We start from the raw sequence: 13,643 nt of genomic DNA, 5'->3' as shown, positions 1-13,643 counted from the left end.
TCATAATAACAAATTTACTGTTGTAAAATATTAAACATCGCGCTTATTCAGTTTCTCACCATCATATAAGTAATCAGACCACTTAGAGCAAAAACTACATTTATTAGAATACAATTAGAATATAGCAAATAACTTTTATAAACTTTTCTAAACTGTAAGTAAATATGCAATAAACACTTTTATGCAGTTAATAAGAAGAAATCTATAAATTTGTCCTCAGAAAAAGTATTGCCTCTGTCAGATCCTCCTTCATGGATGCCCTCAAATCTGATCTAATTATTTTGAGAGCAGAGAACAACCTCTCTACACTAACTTGTGTTGGTGGCAAAGCAGTAACCACTCGGGCAACATCTCTGACAATGTCAGGATACAGAGGAATCGCTTGTTGCACTGTTATTTTTGATGAACGGTCAAATTTCTCAATTTCTTTTAGTGCACATGAAAAATTCTGCTGAAATGTACTGGCTGTGTTCCTTGATGGGGATGACTCTTCTTCTATGCAGGAACGCTTTGCACGGTCCTTGTGATCCAAATATTTTTCGAAATTAAATTCTTCATCAGTTGATGATGAGGGTGAAGATGTGGCAGGACGACCAAATTCTTCTTGTTCCTCCTGACTGTTCTGCAACCCTTTCATCCTTACTGCTATTTCAAACAGAGATTCTTTTCCTTTACTTAGCTGTTGATCATCTAGAAGAATCCGATGCATTGGGTCTACATAAACAGCTGTCAAAAGAATGTTATTTTGTAATAGTAGCTCCTCTCTCCGTTTCATTGATGTAGCAATGCCACTTGCAATTAACCCTCCTCTTTGGGACAGGCGAAACATCAGGTTCTTCCACTCCTTTAAGAAAATACCTGGAGTTAAGTCCTCTGCTTGTAATTTTTTAGTCACTGTAAATGGGTGCTCTAGCAATTTTTCCAGCTCAGTCACCTGATTCCACTGACTTTCATTTAGCGTCAGTTGAGGGTTAGCCATGTCTACAAGAAAGGTTTTCAGTTCAACCAAGCGCTGAATCATTAAGTAAGTACTGCCCCATCGTGTGGCTTGATCAATAATTGCCCCTTTTCCAGCACGTGTCTTCAAAATTGAGTCAACTTTAGGGGTTCTGGCAACAGTAGCCAATTTTCTCACCTTGCCAATCAGTGCAGCAGCATGTCCTTCTTGCAGACTGTCTCTTATAGCCAGCTGTAGCATATGTGATGAATGAAAGAACATATTGACACCGTTTCAACAAGATCATCTAAACTATCATGTTGCTGTTCATCTGAAGCAACTTCAGTTTGCTCCTCAGTTACAATACTGTGTTCCTCTATTTCAAACATTTCTGTGTCTATGGACCCAGAATGTTCTTCTAGCTGCTGGTCACCATCATTACTCTCATTCATTAGCTTAATAGTACTTATCATATTTGAAGCATTGTCAGTTACGACAGAAAGAACTTGCTCTTTTTTAAGTTCATAGTCTTGCAGAACCTTTTCCACCAAGACCTGGAGAAACTCACTGGTGTGATGAGCTTTGGTGTCTTTTACTGCCAATGTCTTGGTAACTATTTCATTTTTGTCACAAACAAATCGGACATTGATGGCAAAATAGTTCACACTGTGACGTGTACAGGCATCCATTTTAAGAAACAGAAAGCGTCCCTTGAGAGTTTTTTTAAGTTCTTCCTTTTGTTTAAAAGCTTCTTCGATTACTAATTTTCTATTACTCTCTCTCTCCAGAGAAACACCAAGCTTGCGGGCCATTTCCCCATACAGACACATAAAAGCTGGTCGTGAAAATAATGAAATAGCCACACTATCCTTTACAACAAGCTCTATGATCTGTTTTTTAAATGTATCTACTGTCATTGTCACAGTAACTTTGTCACTGACAAAATATCTTGCAACTGATGGCTGCAAAGTTCTCTGCTCCTTTGTTTGGCTGGAAGAGCTGGGCACTGGTTCATTGGTTTGGATGCAGTCTCTCTCATCCACTGCTTTCAGTACTTCTGGATGAAAGCGCTGTAAATGTCTCTTTAGATTAGAAGCTCTGGTAGGAGCATTTTTATCTTTGCCTGAATATGCACTCATCTTGGCTTCACAGCATTTGTTTTCGTCTGGATCATTTGTCATACACTGACAGACATAATGTTTTCTATCTTGAGTGATGGTGAAATGTTCAAATACAGCTGATTTAATGTGATGTTTCTTTGACATTCTCAGGTTTTTAATTCTGCATTCACAATCCAAATGACAATTGTTTTTCATAAAACCAATTGTACAAAATTATTGCCAGGTCGTACAACTGATATAGTGGTCAGTAATACTGTTATTATTCCTCATGTACTCACAGTTAACTGATGCAAAGTTTGTTGAAAGGATAATACTTCTTACAGTCTTCCTCTTCTGAGTAGCAGGCAGCTGTGAGATGCTTGGAAGACGCGCACCTAGTATGATCTAGTCTAGAGGAGGAGCTTTACTACTAAGAATTTGCAACACATTTTCACTTTCAGTTTCATACATTGTAAGTAGGGGGGTTGGGGCAGCATGAGGTTAACCAAGTATAAGATTAGATAAGGGCAGTGGAGAACAGTGACACACAAGAAGTAAGACATGTCTCTATCTCCAGCAGAACTGCTTATCACTGTTGTTCATAGTTTGATAGAACATATATATTTGAGTAACATTTATAAAATTCATATGAAAGTTCAATTATGAAATATTAATACATTTTTTTTAAAGCTGGAGTCGGAGTGGGTACATTTCTACCGACTCCAACTCCAACCAAAATTAACTCCGACTCCACAGCCCTGGTATATAGCCTCATAGCAAGGTCCAACATGTACACTGTGCCAAATCTCAGCCTCTTTACAAATTGCCCATAGGGTCGGTGCAGTGAGCAGACATCCATCACTGAATATGAAATACTGAGCGCAACTTCGCTACGTTTGAGGCATGTTTATATCTATATTGTGTATTGCTACATAAAAAATCATATCAGGAAAAAGCACCAAAAAGAACCAAAATACTGAAAATAGAAAACTTTATTGAAGTAACAATAAAAACAACCAGGATAAAATTGAAAAGATGACAGGGAAATGACAATGGTAAACCAGAAAAAGGATGGAGCCACAGTAGTGAATCAGGCAAATAGAATCACAGGCAAAGTTAACAATCTAAGACATATGGGTCAGCTTAAAGTGCAAGTGCATAGTGCAAACAGATATATCATGAGCAATGAAGGCAAGAGATGACATAATCAAAGAGCATATGGAGCAAAGACCATAGGTAAAAAGTACATGTAAAGCCTGAGAAATTACCTGAAGGACAGCGGCACCACCCACCCCAACGCACGTTTTGGCACAATGCCTTCTTCTGGGCACTGCGCCGAAGCGCGCTGGGGTGGGTGGTGCCGCAGTCCTTCAGGTAATTACTAATTCACTACTGTGGCTTCATCCTTTTTCTGGTTTACCATTGTCATTTCCCTGTCATCTTTTCAATTTTATCCTGGGTGTTTTTATTGTTACTTCAATAAAGTTTTCTATTTTCAGTATTTTCTTTTTGGTGCTTTTTCCTGATATGATTTTTATTGATTATTGCACTAAACCCCTCTTTACACGTTCTTACACCCCTATATACATACTGATTATTTTTGCATATGTGTTACAGATGTTTACTGTGCATATAATAGAGTTGGTGCAAATCATTCTGCTCGCCACGGTCCATGACAGTAATCAGGGATGATTGGATGTGAGCTGTGAGATCCGCCTTTTATCTGATGGCATCTGTGGCTCTTCTTTTGATCAGATGACCTGGCGTGACATTGTAGGGAACGGTGGCAGGCTGGGGCGGAGGGTAGCGTGCTGTGGTATTTAGGTGATGTGACTGGTAGGCGGCGGAGGTGTGCTGTACTCACAGGAATGGGGGGGTGACCCACTTCTTGACGTCGACAGGCACGAGACAGAGACAGGAGATGTATTCAACAGGTTCTGCTTTTAATGGCCGCCCTTACGACGACCAGCACAATGCAGGACAAGTATTTCACACTGTTTTCTCTTGCAGACAGGCCCAAGTACCTTCGCTTGTAGACTCTCACTGTCGGAGTGTACTTTGTGGTTCTTCCACCGTGGCTGCCCTAGGCCAATCCACCACGGCGTTTCACCTTACAAAGTCCACCATACACCAGGGTCCTCACAGGCAGTCTCTACCTGTGACCAATGTCCTGTAGGGTCACCCACCCGTGACCGTTTCTACTGTCAAGACTCTCTGAGGGGTCCCCTCTGTGTAACAGTCTCTCTTTCCTTGTGAGCTCCCCTGGCTGACTGAAGCTTCTGGAAGCTTACTTCAGTATTTATCCAGTCAGTCCAGGTAGCTCCACCCTCTGTCACCTGACAGGCACCTCCGCCCAATCAGAGTCACCTTCACCTCTGGCAGTTATGTAACCCTCATATGACAGTTACATAACCATTGCCGTCGGTGCTCTACAGTGACCTCTGATGGTGGACTGCCAAATGACACCTACTGTCAATCACTGTCTCTTATTACAGACAGAACCGTACCCAGCTCAACCTCCCTACAACATCACATGTGCATCACAGCGCAACGATGACATCATGTCAGGTTGGCTAGTCAATAGTAGAGCGGCAGACGCCACGAGGTAAGAGGCGGGTCTCAGTGCTCCCGCGCAGCGGCCACAGATTTCAGACGTGGCTGATGGACCGGGTTGTGCAATTCGTTTTGCACCAACTCAGGTGGCAAACTGCTTCGGAATCCGAACAAAGAAGTGACATGCTGCGGATTTAAATCCGCAGCAAATCCGCGCTGAAAAATCCTTAACGTGTGCACTGCGTTTTCCTTTTTACATAGACTAAAATAGTTCTTTACAACGCAGCAGAGACTGCTGCGGATCTGCAGGGCCAAATCCACTGCAGATCCGCAGCAGAATCCGCAACGTGTGCACACAGCCTTATACATATTTTACATAGGTTTATGCACATGTATATTTTAAATATTTCGAGATTCAGAAGAACAACGTCTACGCTTCTACAACGCCTAGTCTGACAGTTTAGTATCATTGTAAGGACAACTGCTGCCAAGACACCGAGTGTCCCTATGTAACACTGACCTGCTAGGAGAAGCGGGCAGGAAGTGTTGTCATAGACACCGGCTATTCCCACAAGAGGTCTATCGCTTTGACCTCTGAAAATTTGGCACCGCAATAAGATGTTTACTTTGAACGTCGTAGAGGAGAATTTAATACAGATCTTTTTGTAGTTCCCCTTTAACAACATATTTTGAACCCAGCAGAAAAAAAAATGTCTTCCCATGAGCGAGACTCATTCATCAGAAAATAGTTATAAATAGAGAATATGACTTGACCAGACGTGTTTTCTGTAATTACAGTGAATGGGAATGACACCCATTAGACTGTCTGTCTCTTAATGCATACTTATTGCATTACGTTCACAATTGGACTGACCACTGCGGCATTGATTTCCAATACTAAGATAATCCGAGCAGCTGCTTGAACAATACGTCGGAAAACATGTGATGGGGGAGGTTGGTGGAGCAGAGAGAACTTGGGAAAGATTATTGAGTACATGTTTGATGAGGGCGCCAGATTTAGTGGCATAAAGGCAGGAAAGATTTAGTCTCATCCAGAGGAATGCTAAACATCAAACTAAATGGATCAACAACAGTGTACATTAGCGAGTTCATTTAACTTCAAAACATTGCAGCCATTCATTCTCCGGACCACCCTCAGCTCGCAGGAACATAGTGTATATCTGTTAACACATTAGACATGGACACATGCTTTTCCTCAGCTACCCGAGAGGAGACTGTCCCTCTGTAGGATGGTACCGGATTTCACTTGATTTCGCTCTACAATTAAGGAATTCTGCATCCAATAGGTTAAACAAAGACATATTGTAATCCTCATACAAGCTGGACTGGGCCCAAGTCACTAAAAAAAAAAAACAGCAAATCATATTAAAAAGGATGGAGACAGACAGTCGAGTCTTCTAAACGCTAGTTAAGAGTTCAGGAAAAGCCCGGTCACCTCTCTGATTATTAAGTAATGACAGTAGCCTTTAAAATTAGAAAGCAAAGAAGTCTGGAGAAGCGCAGCAGCAGCTACCCTGCAAAACCGGCAATCTAAAAGGGGAGAAGAAAGCCTGGACCATGGTACGGAGCGTAACAGCTGATCATACATTCATACAGAATGTATGTATACACACACACATGCGGAATATACCTAGGAAAGATCCCAACAACAAAAATAAAAACACAAAAGGTCATATCTATTAACCCCTCAACCCCCAAGGGTGGTTTGCACGTTCATGACCGGGCCAATTTTTACAATTCTGACCACTGTCCCTTTATGAGGTAATAACTCTGAAACGCTTCCATGGATCCCGGTGATTCTGACAATGTTTTCTCGTCACATATTGTACTTCATGCTAGTGGTAAAATTTCATTCATATAACTTGCATTTACTTGTGAAAAAAATGGAAATTTGGCGAAAATTTTGCAATTTTCCAACTTTGAATTTTTATGCCCTTAAATCACAGATACGGCACACAAAACATTTCCCACATGTTTACTTTACAATTTGTCCTGAGTACGTTGATACCCCATATGTGGGGGTAAACCACTATTTGGGCGCATCGCAGAGCTCGGAAGGGAAGCAGCGCCATTTGACGTTTTTGGCTGGAATTGAGATCGGACACCATGTCGCATTTGGAAAGCCCCTGATGTACCAAAACAGTGAACCCCCCCACAAATGACATCATTTTGGAAACTAGACACCCCAAGGAACTTATCTAGATGTGTGGTGAGCACTTTGAACCCCCCAGTGCTTCACAGAAGTTTATAACGCCAGGGCGAGAAAATAAAAAAATCGTATTTTTTCCACAAACATGATCTTTTAGCCGCCAATTTTTTAATATTCCCAAGAGTACCAGGAGAAATTGGACCCCAAAAGTTGTTGTCCAATTTGTCCTGAGTACGCTGATACCTTATATGTGGGAGAAAACTACTGTATGGGCACACTTCGGGGCTCGGAAGGGAAGTAGTGACGTTTTGGAATGCAGACTTTGATGGAATGGTCTGCGGGTGTCATGTTGCTTTTGGAGAGCCCCTGATGTACCTAAACAGTGGAAACCCCCCACAAGTGACTACATTTTGGAAACTAGACACCCTAAGGAACTTATATAGATGTATGGTGAGCACTTTGAACCCCCAAGAGCTTCACAGAAGTTTATAATGCCCGGGCATGAAAATAAAAAAATCGTATTTTTTCCACAAACATGATCATTTAGTCCCCAATTATTTTATTTTCCCAAGGGTAACAGGAGAAATTGGACCCCAAAAGTTGTTGTCCAATTTGTCCTGAGTACGCTGATATCTCATATGTGGGAGAAAACTACTGTATGGGCACACGTCGGGGCTCAGAAGGGAAGTAGTGACGTTTTGGAACGCAGACTTTGATGGAATGGTCTGCAGGTGTCATGTGCGTTTGGAGAGCCCCTGATGTACCTAAACTATTGAAACTCCCCACAAGTGACCCCATTTTGGAAACTAGACCCCCCCACGGAACTTATCTAGATGTGTGGTGAGCACTTTGAACCCCCAAGTGCTTCACAGACGTTTATAACGCCCGGGCGAGAAAATAAAAAAATAATTTTTTTTCCACAAAAATGATATTTTTGCCCCCAATTTTTTATTTTCCTAAGGGTAACAGGAGAAATTGGACCCCAAAAGTTGTTTTGCAATTTGTCCTGAGTAGGCTGATACCCCATATGTGGGGGTAAAACACTGCCTGGGCGCATGGCAGAGCTTGGAAGGGAAGGAGCACCATTTGACTTTTTCAACGCAGAATTGGCTGGAATTGAGATCAGACGCCATGTTGCATTTGGAGAGCACCTGATGTCCCCAAACAGTGGAAACCCCCCAATTCTAACTCCAACCCTAACCCCAACACACCTCTAACCCTAGCCCTAATAGTAAAATGGAAATAAATACATTTTCTTTTAATTTTAATATTTTTCCATAACTAAGGGGGTGATAACGGGGGGGGGGGGTTTGATTTATTATTTATGGCGGGATTTAATTTTTGGCAGCTGTCGCACGCTAAAAGACGCTTTTTATTGTAAAAACAGTTTTTGCATCACCACATATTGAGAGCTATAATTTTTCCACATTTTGACCCACCGAGTCATGTGAGGTCTTATTTTTTGCGGGACGAGTTGACGTTTTTATTGGTATCATTTTCGGGCACGTGACATCTTTTGATTGCTTTTTATTCCGACTTTTGGGACGCAGAATGAACAAAAACCAGTGTTTCATGAATTTCTTTTGGGGGGTGCGTTTACACCGTTCCGCCTGCGGTAAAATTGATAAAGCGCTTTTATTCTTCGGGTCAGTACGGTTACAGCAATACCACATTTAAGGTTTTTTTATGTTTTGGAACTTTTATGCAATGAAAACAATTTTATATAAAAAAATTATTTTTGCATCGCTTTATTCTGCGAGCTATAACTTTTTATTTTTTTGCTGATGATGCTGTATTGCGGCTCGCTTTTTGCGGGACAAGATGACGTTTTCAGCGGTACCATGGATATTTATATGAGTCTTTTTGATCGCGCGTTATTGCACTTTTTGTTCGGCGGTATGATAATAAATCATTATTTTTTGCTTCGTTTTTTATTTTTATTTTTTAAGGGGTTCGCTAAAGGGGTTAACTAATGGGACAGTTTTATAGGGCGGGTCGTTAAGGATGCGTCGATACCAAATATGTGTACTTTTATTGTTTTTTTTTATTTCCAAAAAATGAATTTATTAGGGAATATTTTTTTTTTTTAATTTATTTAGCGATTTTTTTTTTTAAATTATTTTTACACTTTTTTTTTTATAAACTTTATTACAATGTCCCAGGTGGGACATCACTGTCCTGTGACAGATCGCTGATCTGTCACAAGCACTACACAGGCTTCCTCCTTGCCTGCGCTTTGCAGGCATGAGGAAGCCAGCTCCCTGCAGGCCCCCGAAGGTCCCCGTCGTCATCTTGGATTCGGGGATCTGCAGGGATGGAGCCCCCCGCAGCAGCGCTGCACATTGCGCTGCTGTGGGGGGCTCAGGGAAGCACGGAGGGAGACCCCTCCTTGCCGATGCTTCCCTTTAACCTCCGGTACACCGCGATCGTGTTTGATCGTGGTGTGCAAGGGTTTAACGTGTTGGGGGCGGTCTGTGACTGGCCCTGACACATTATGCCGGGTCTCAGCTGTGATAATCAGCTGACACCCGGCCGCGATCAGCGGTGCTCATCACGTGGGCACCGCTAATCGCTGTGACGTACTATCCCGTCCCTGCGATTTAAATCCCAGGGCACATGGACGGGATAGTACGTCACATGACAGAAAGGGGTTAACCTATTGGTATATATGAGATTATATATAGATACAGTGCCTTGCGAAAGTATTCGGCTCCCTGGAACTTTTCAACCTTTTCCCACATATCATGCTTCAAACATAAAGATACTAAATGTAAACTTTTGGTGAAGAATCAACATCAAGTGGAACACAATTGTGAAGTTGAACGAAATTTATTGGTTATTTTACATTTTTGTGGAAATTCAAAGACTGAAATGTGGGGCATGCAATGTTATTCGGCCCCTTTAAATTAATACTTTGTTGCGCCTCCTTTTGCTACGATTACAGCTGCAAGTCGCATGGGGTATGTCTTTATCAGTTTTGTACATTGAGAGACTGAAATTCTTGCCCATTCTTCCTTGGCAAACAGCTCGAGCTCAGTGAGGTTTGATGGAGATCGTTGGTGAACAGCAGTTTTCAGCTCTTTCCACAGATTCTCGATTGGATTCAGGTCTGCACTGTGACTTTGCCATTCTAACACCTGGATACATTTACTTGTGAACCATTCCACTGTAGATTTTGCTTTATGATTGGGATCATTGTCTTGTTGGAAGACAAATCTCCGTCCCAGTCTCAGGTCTTTTGCAGACTCCAACAGGTTTTCTTCAAGAATGGTCCTGTATTTGGCTCCACCATGTTTGACAGTGGGGATGGTGTGTTCAGGGTGATGAGCCGTGTTGCCTTTACACCAAATATATCGTTTGGCATTGTTGCCAAAAAGTTCTATTTTGGTTTCATCTGACCAGAGCACCTTCTTCCACATGTTTGGTGTGTCACCAAGGTGGCTTGTTGCAAACTTTAAACGACACTTTATGGAAATCTTTGAGAAATGACTTTCTTCTTGCCACTCCTCCATAAAGGCCAGATTTGTGCAGTGTACGACTGATTGTTGTCCTATGGACAGACTGTCCCACCTCAGCTGTAGATCTCTGCAGTTCATTCAGAGTGATCATGGGCCTCTTGGCTGCATCTCTGATCAGTCTTCTCCTTGTTTGAGATGAAAGTTTAGAGGGAAGGCCGGGTTTTGGTAGATTTGCAGTGGTATGATACTCCTTCCATTTCAATATGATCGCTTGCACAGTGTTCCTTGGGATGTTTAGTTTTGGAAATTATTTTGTATCCAAATCCGGCTTTAAACTTCTCCACAACAGTATCACGGACCTGCCTGTTGTGTTGCTTGGTCTTCATGATGCTCTCTGTGCTTCAAACAGAACCCTGAGACTATCCCAGAGCAGGTGCATTTATACGGAGACTTGATTACACACAGGTGGATTATATTTATCATCATTAGTCATTTAAGAAAACATTGGATCATTCAGAGATCCACAATGAACTTCTGGAGTGTGTTTGCTGCACTGAAAGTAAAGGGGCCGAATAATATTGCACGCCACACTTTTCAGTTTTTGAATTTCCACAAAAATTTAAAATAACCAATAAATTTCGTTCAACTTCACAAATGTGTCCCACTTGTTGTTGATTCTTACCAAAAATTAACATTTGGTATCTTTAGGTTTGAAGCATGATATGTGGGAAAAGGTTGAAAAGTTCCAGGGAGCCGAATACTTTCGCAAGGCACTGTATACTTTATATTACACACACACTCTAGAGAGCGGAGTATTACTTTTAATGCAATTCTTTTACTCCAATACAATCATAGTTTTGTATTAATTCATTCCTCAATATCTCTGCATTGAGAGCTTGCTTTTTTTTCTTCTACACACCTCGAACTCCCCTGCATTATGGTACCTTAGTTAAGTGACATTTTGACTGCTTATAGCCATCACCAGAGGGAGCCCAAGAGCTAGCTGCCTTCTATTGACACATTATACTCATGAGCTCCCCCTAGAGGTAGCAGCAGGCAGCCAGAATTGTATAATTTACCTTTGTACCCATGTCGTAGTTTTGCAGCTTTGCTTCAGATATCTACAACCCCAATGAGGATATTATTAAAGGAGTTTCCAGCCAGTCGTTTATATGTGTTGGAAATGCAAATTGATTAAAGTACTAGTGTACATTATGTATGACGACTATCCTGGCATTCAGATTTCACTGCTGGTCTGCTCCCTCTTTTGGGTTATTTTTGAACATTATTATTTATGTCCCCTGGTTGTGTCTGCATGTGATCAGTGAAATGCTTGATGTGGACTGGCTGGTACAGGTCAGCAGTCTCCTTCTCGTCGTGGCATTAGTCATGACCGAGAAGGGGCTGGTTACAACAGTGAGAAAAATGGCCAGCCAGCTTCAAGCAAGAAGCTAAACACATTGACAAAAAAGGGAGGGAAAATAAATTCGGAAATTGATTGGACCAGTGGAAGTAATGGGACATCGGAGCATTTCTTATAAATAGAGATATCAGAAAAGTAAAGTGACTAAACTTATTACCAATGGGAAACAACATCTGTGCGAACAACCCCTCTAATTGGTATAAAATGGTGACCATTACCTTTGGGGCCTCTATACATCCATCAGTTATGATAAAAAATCTTTTATTTTATTTTCCCGAGCAATTATTACCTTATTGATTAGAGAACATGGGCCTTTAGTTATAATAATAGAGGAAATGTATAAATGAACTTCTTAAGAGGGTTTACGTGGGGTTACATTGTTACTGCATCTTTCCAGCGCTTGCATTTTGCTGTAGGAGCTTACAGAAACCTCGCTGTACTTTGAGCTCTACAACCTCTTGATCGCCCGCTGCATGGGGTGAGGGGTTAATGCAACATAAGTGTGGAATAAAAGCCAAATGTCGTCCAAAGCAGAATGTGACCATAGGCCGGGCACACAAAAAATTCTATGTTAATATTCCCAGCCCTGTCATACTTATACAGAAGCTTCTGGCACAAAATGTCCAATATATTTTTCTATTTCAATGTAAAAATAAAAAAATAGCAATATTTTGGAAGCCACGATAAAAATCAGTACCATGCTACTGTGTGATAATTACAAATCCATGGCTTTAATCCCTTTACAAAGTAGACCTCACTCCAGTCCAAGAGGACACCTCCAATGGTTAAGGCCCCTTTACATTTAGCGATGCACCAGCGATCCCGACAACGATACGACCCGGTCAGGATCGCTGGTGCATCGCAAATGGTCGCTAGTGAGCTGCCACACAGGCAGATCTCACAGCGGTCGTTACTTACCTGTCAGACGCGGCGATCCTGACGTCCTCTTGCCCGCGTTCACGCGTCGCTCATCGGCGCCAGCAGGAAGCCGAGCAGGAAGTGGCCGACGAGAAATGGAGTTGCGCGATCAACGACACAGCGGGGGAGCCGGTCGGAGGTACAGTAAGTATCACACATAGCGATATCGCTAGTGTCCACTTATTCAGAAGCGTGGAGGATGGTGGCTTTACTTTTAAAAGACACTTTCGATATCTCATTTCCATTAACACCAGAGTGGATGTTGCTCGACATCCTCGGAGGAGAATCTGGGTTTCTAATAAATCGTCAAAAACAGATGAATTTTATATGGACTCCAGCTACTAACAAAAATGTTTACACTGTTGGACTGGATGTAGATTTTGCTGGACAAAGAACCAAACAAAGGGTTTTCCCAAGAAAAAACTACAATAGATATTGGAATAATAATTTCCACAGTTGGATGTGTTTAAAAAAAAAAAAAAAAAACTGCTCCTGTGCTGAGATAATCTTATAATTGCGCCCCTGCTGTGTACTGTGTAATGGCCGTGTCTAACCGTACAGGAACATACCAAGTGAAATAAAGTATGCAGACAGAACAGCATGGGATCACAGCTGCTGCTTTCTGAGAAGGAAAACATTTCCATGCTTGTTTTTAAACTGGCAAGGAAATGTTTTACTGCACAGAAAGAATCAGCTGTGATCCCGTGCTGTCCTGCCTGTATCCTCTCTTTTGCTTCCTCCTCTGCCCAGGAGCTGTGGTATGTGCAGACCATGTTACTGCAAAGTCAAACTTATTATTATTCCAAAAGCTATTGATTAAAATGTAGTTTGTGGAAAACAAGGGCTGTGGAGTCGGTGTCTAAATTGGTGGAACCGGAATAAAATGGACAATTTGGTATAAAATGGACCAACACCAAAAATATATAAGAAATTGGGCACAATGGATCAATGCAGAATGTGTTGTAAATTTTTTCACTGGGAAAATTCTGAAATGTCCTATAAATGTCTGTTCTGCTCCTGATCTAAGGATCTCAGCCTTTAGCTGAGATTTATCTGCACTGTATGTCCATGCTCAGTAGTGACC

At 41.7% G+C, this 13,643-nt stretch overlaps 1 protein-coding gene across 3 annotated transcripts in view; it reads right to left on the bottom strand.

Annotated features, from left to right (window-relative positions):
• Positions 1-13,643, bottom strand: part of CUX1 (cut like homeobox 1) — a 441,317-nt gene that overhangs the window by 249,583 nt on the left and 178,091 nt on the right. The gene's annotated exons all lie outside the window — the stretch shown is intronic.

Source organism: Dendrobates tinctorius, unplaced genomic scaffold (genome assembly GCF_039654945.1).
Source record: "Dendrobates tinctorius isolate UK_male_01 unplaced genomic scaffold, ASM3965494v1 ptg000016l, whole genome shotgun sequence".
Lineage (NCBI taxonomy): Eukaryota > Metazoa > Chordata > Amphibia > Anura > Dendrobatidae > Dendrobates > Dendrobates tinctorius.
Note: the sequence above shows the minus strand (reverse complement) of the source record. Positions and strands in the feature narration are given on the sequence as shown.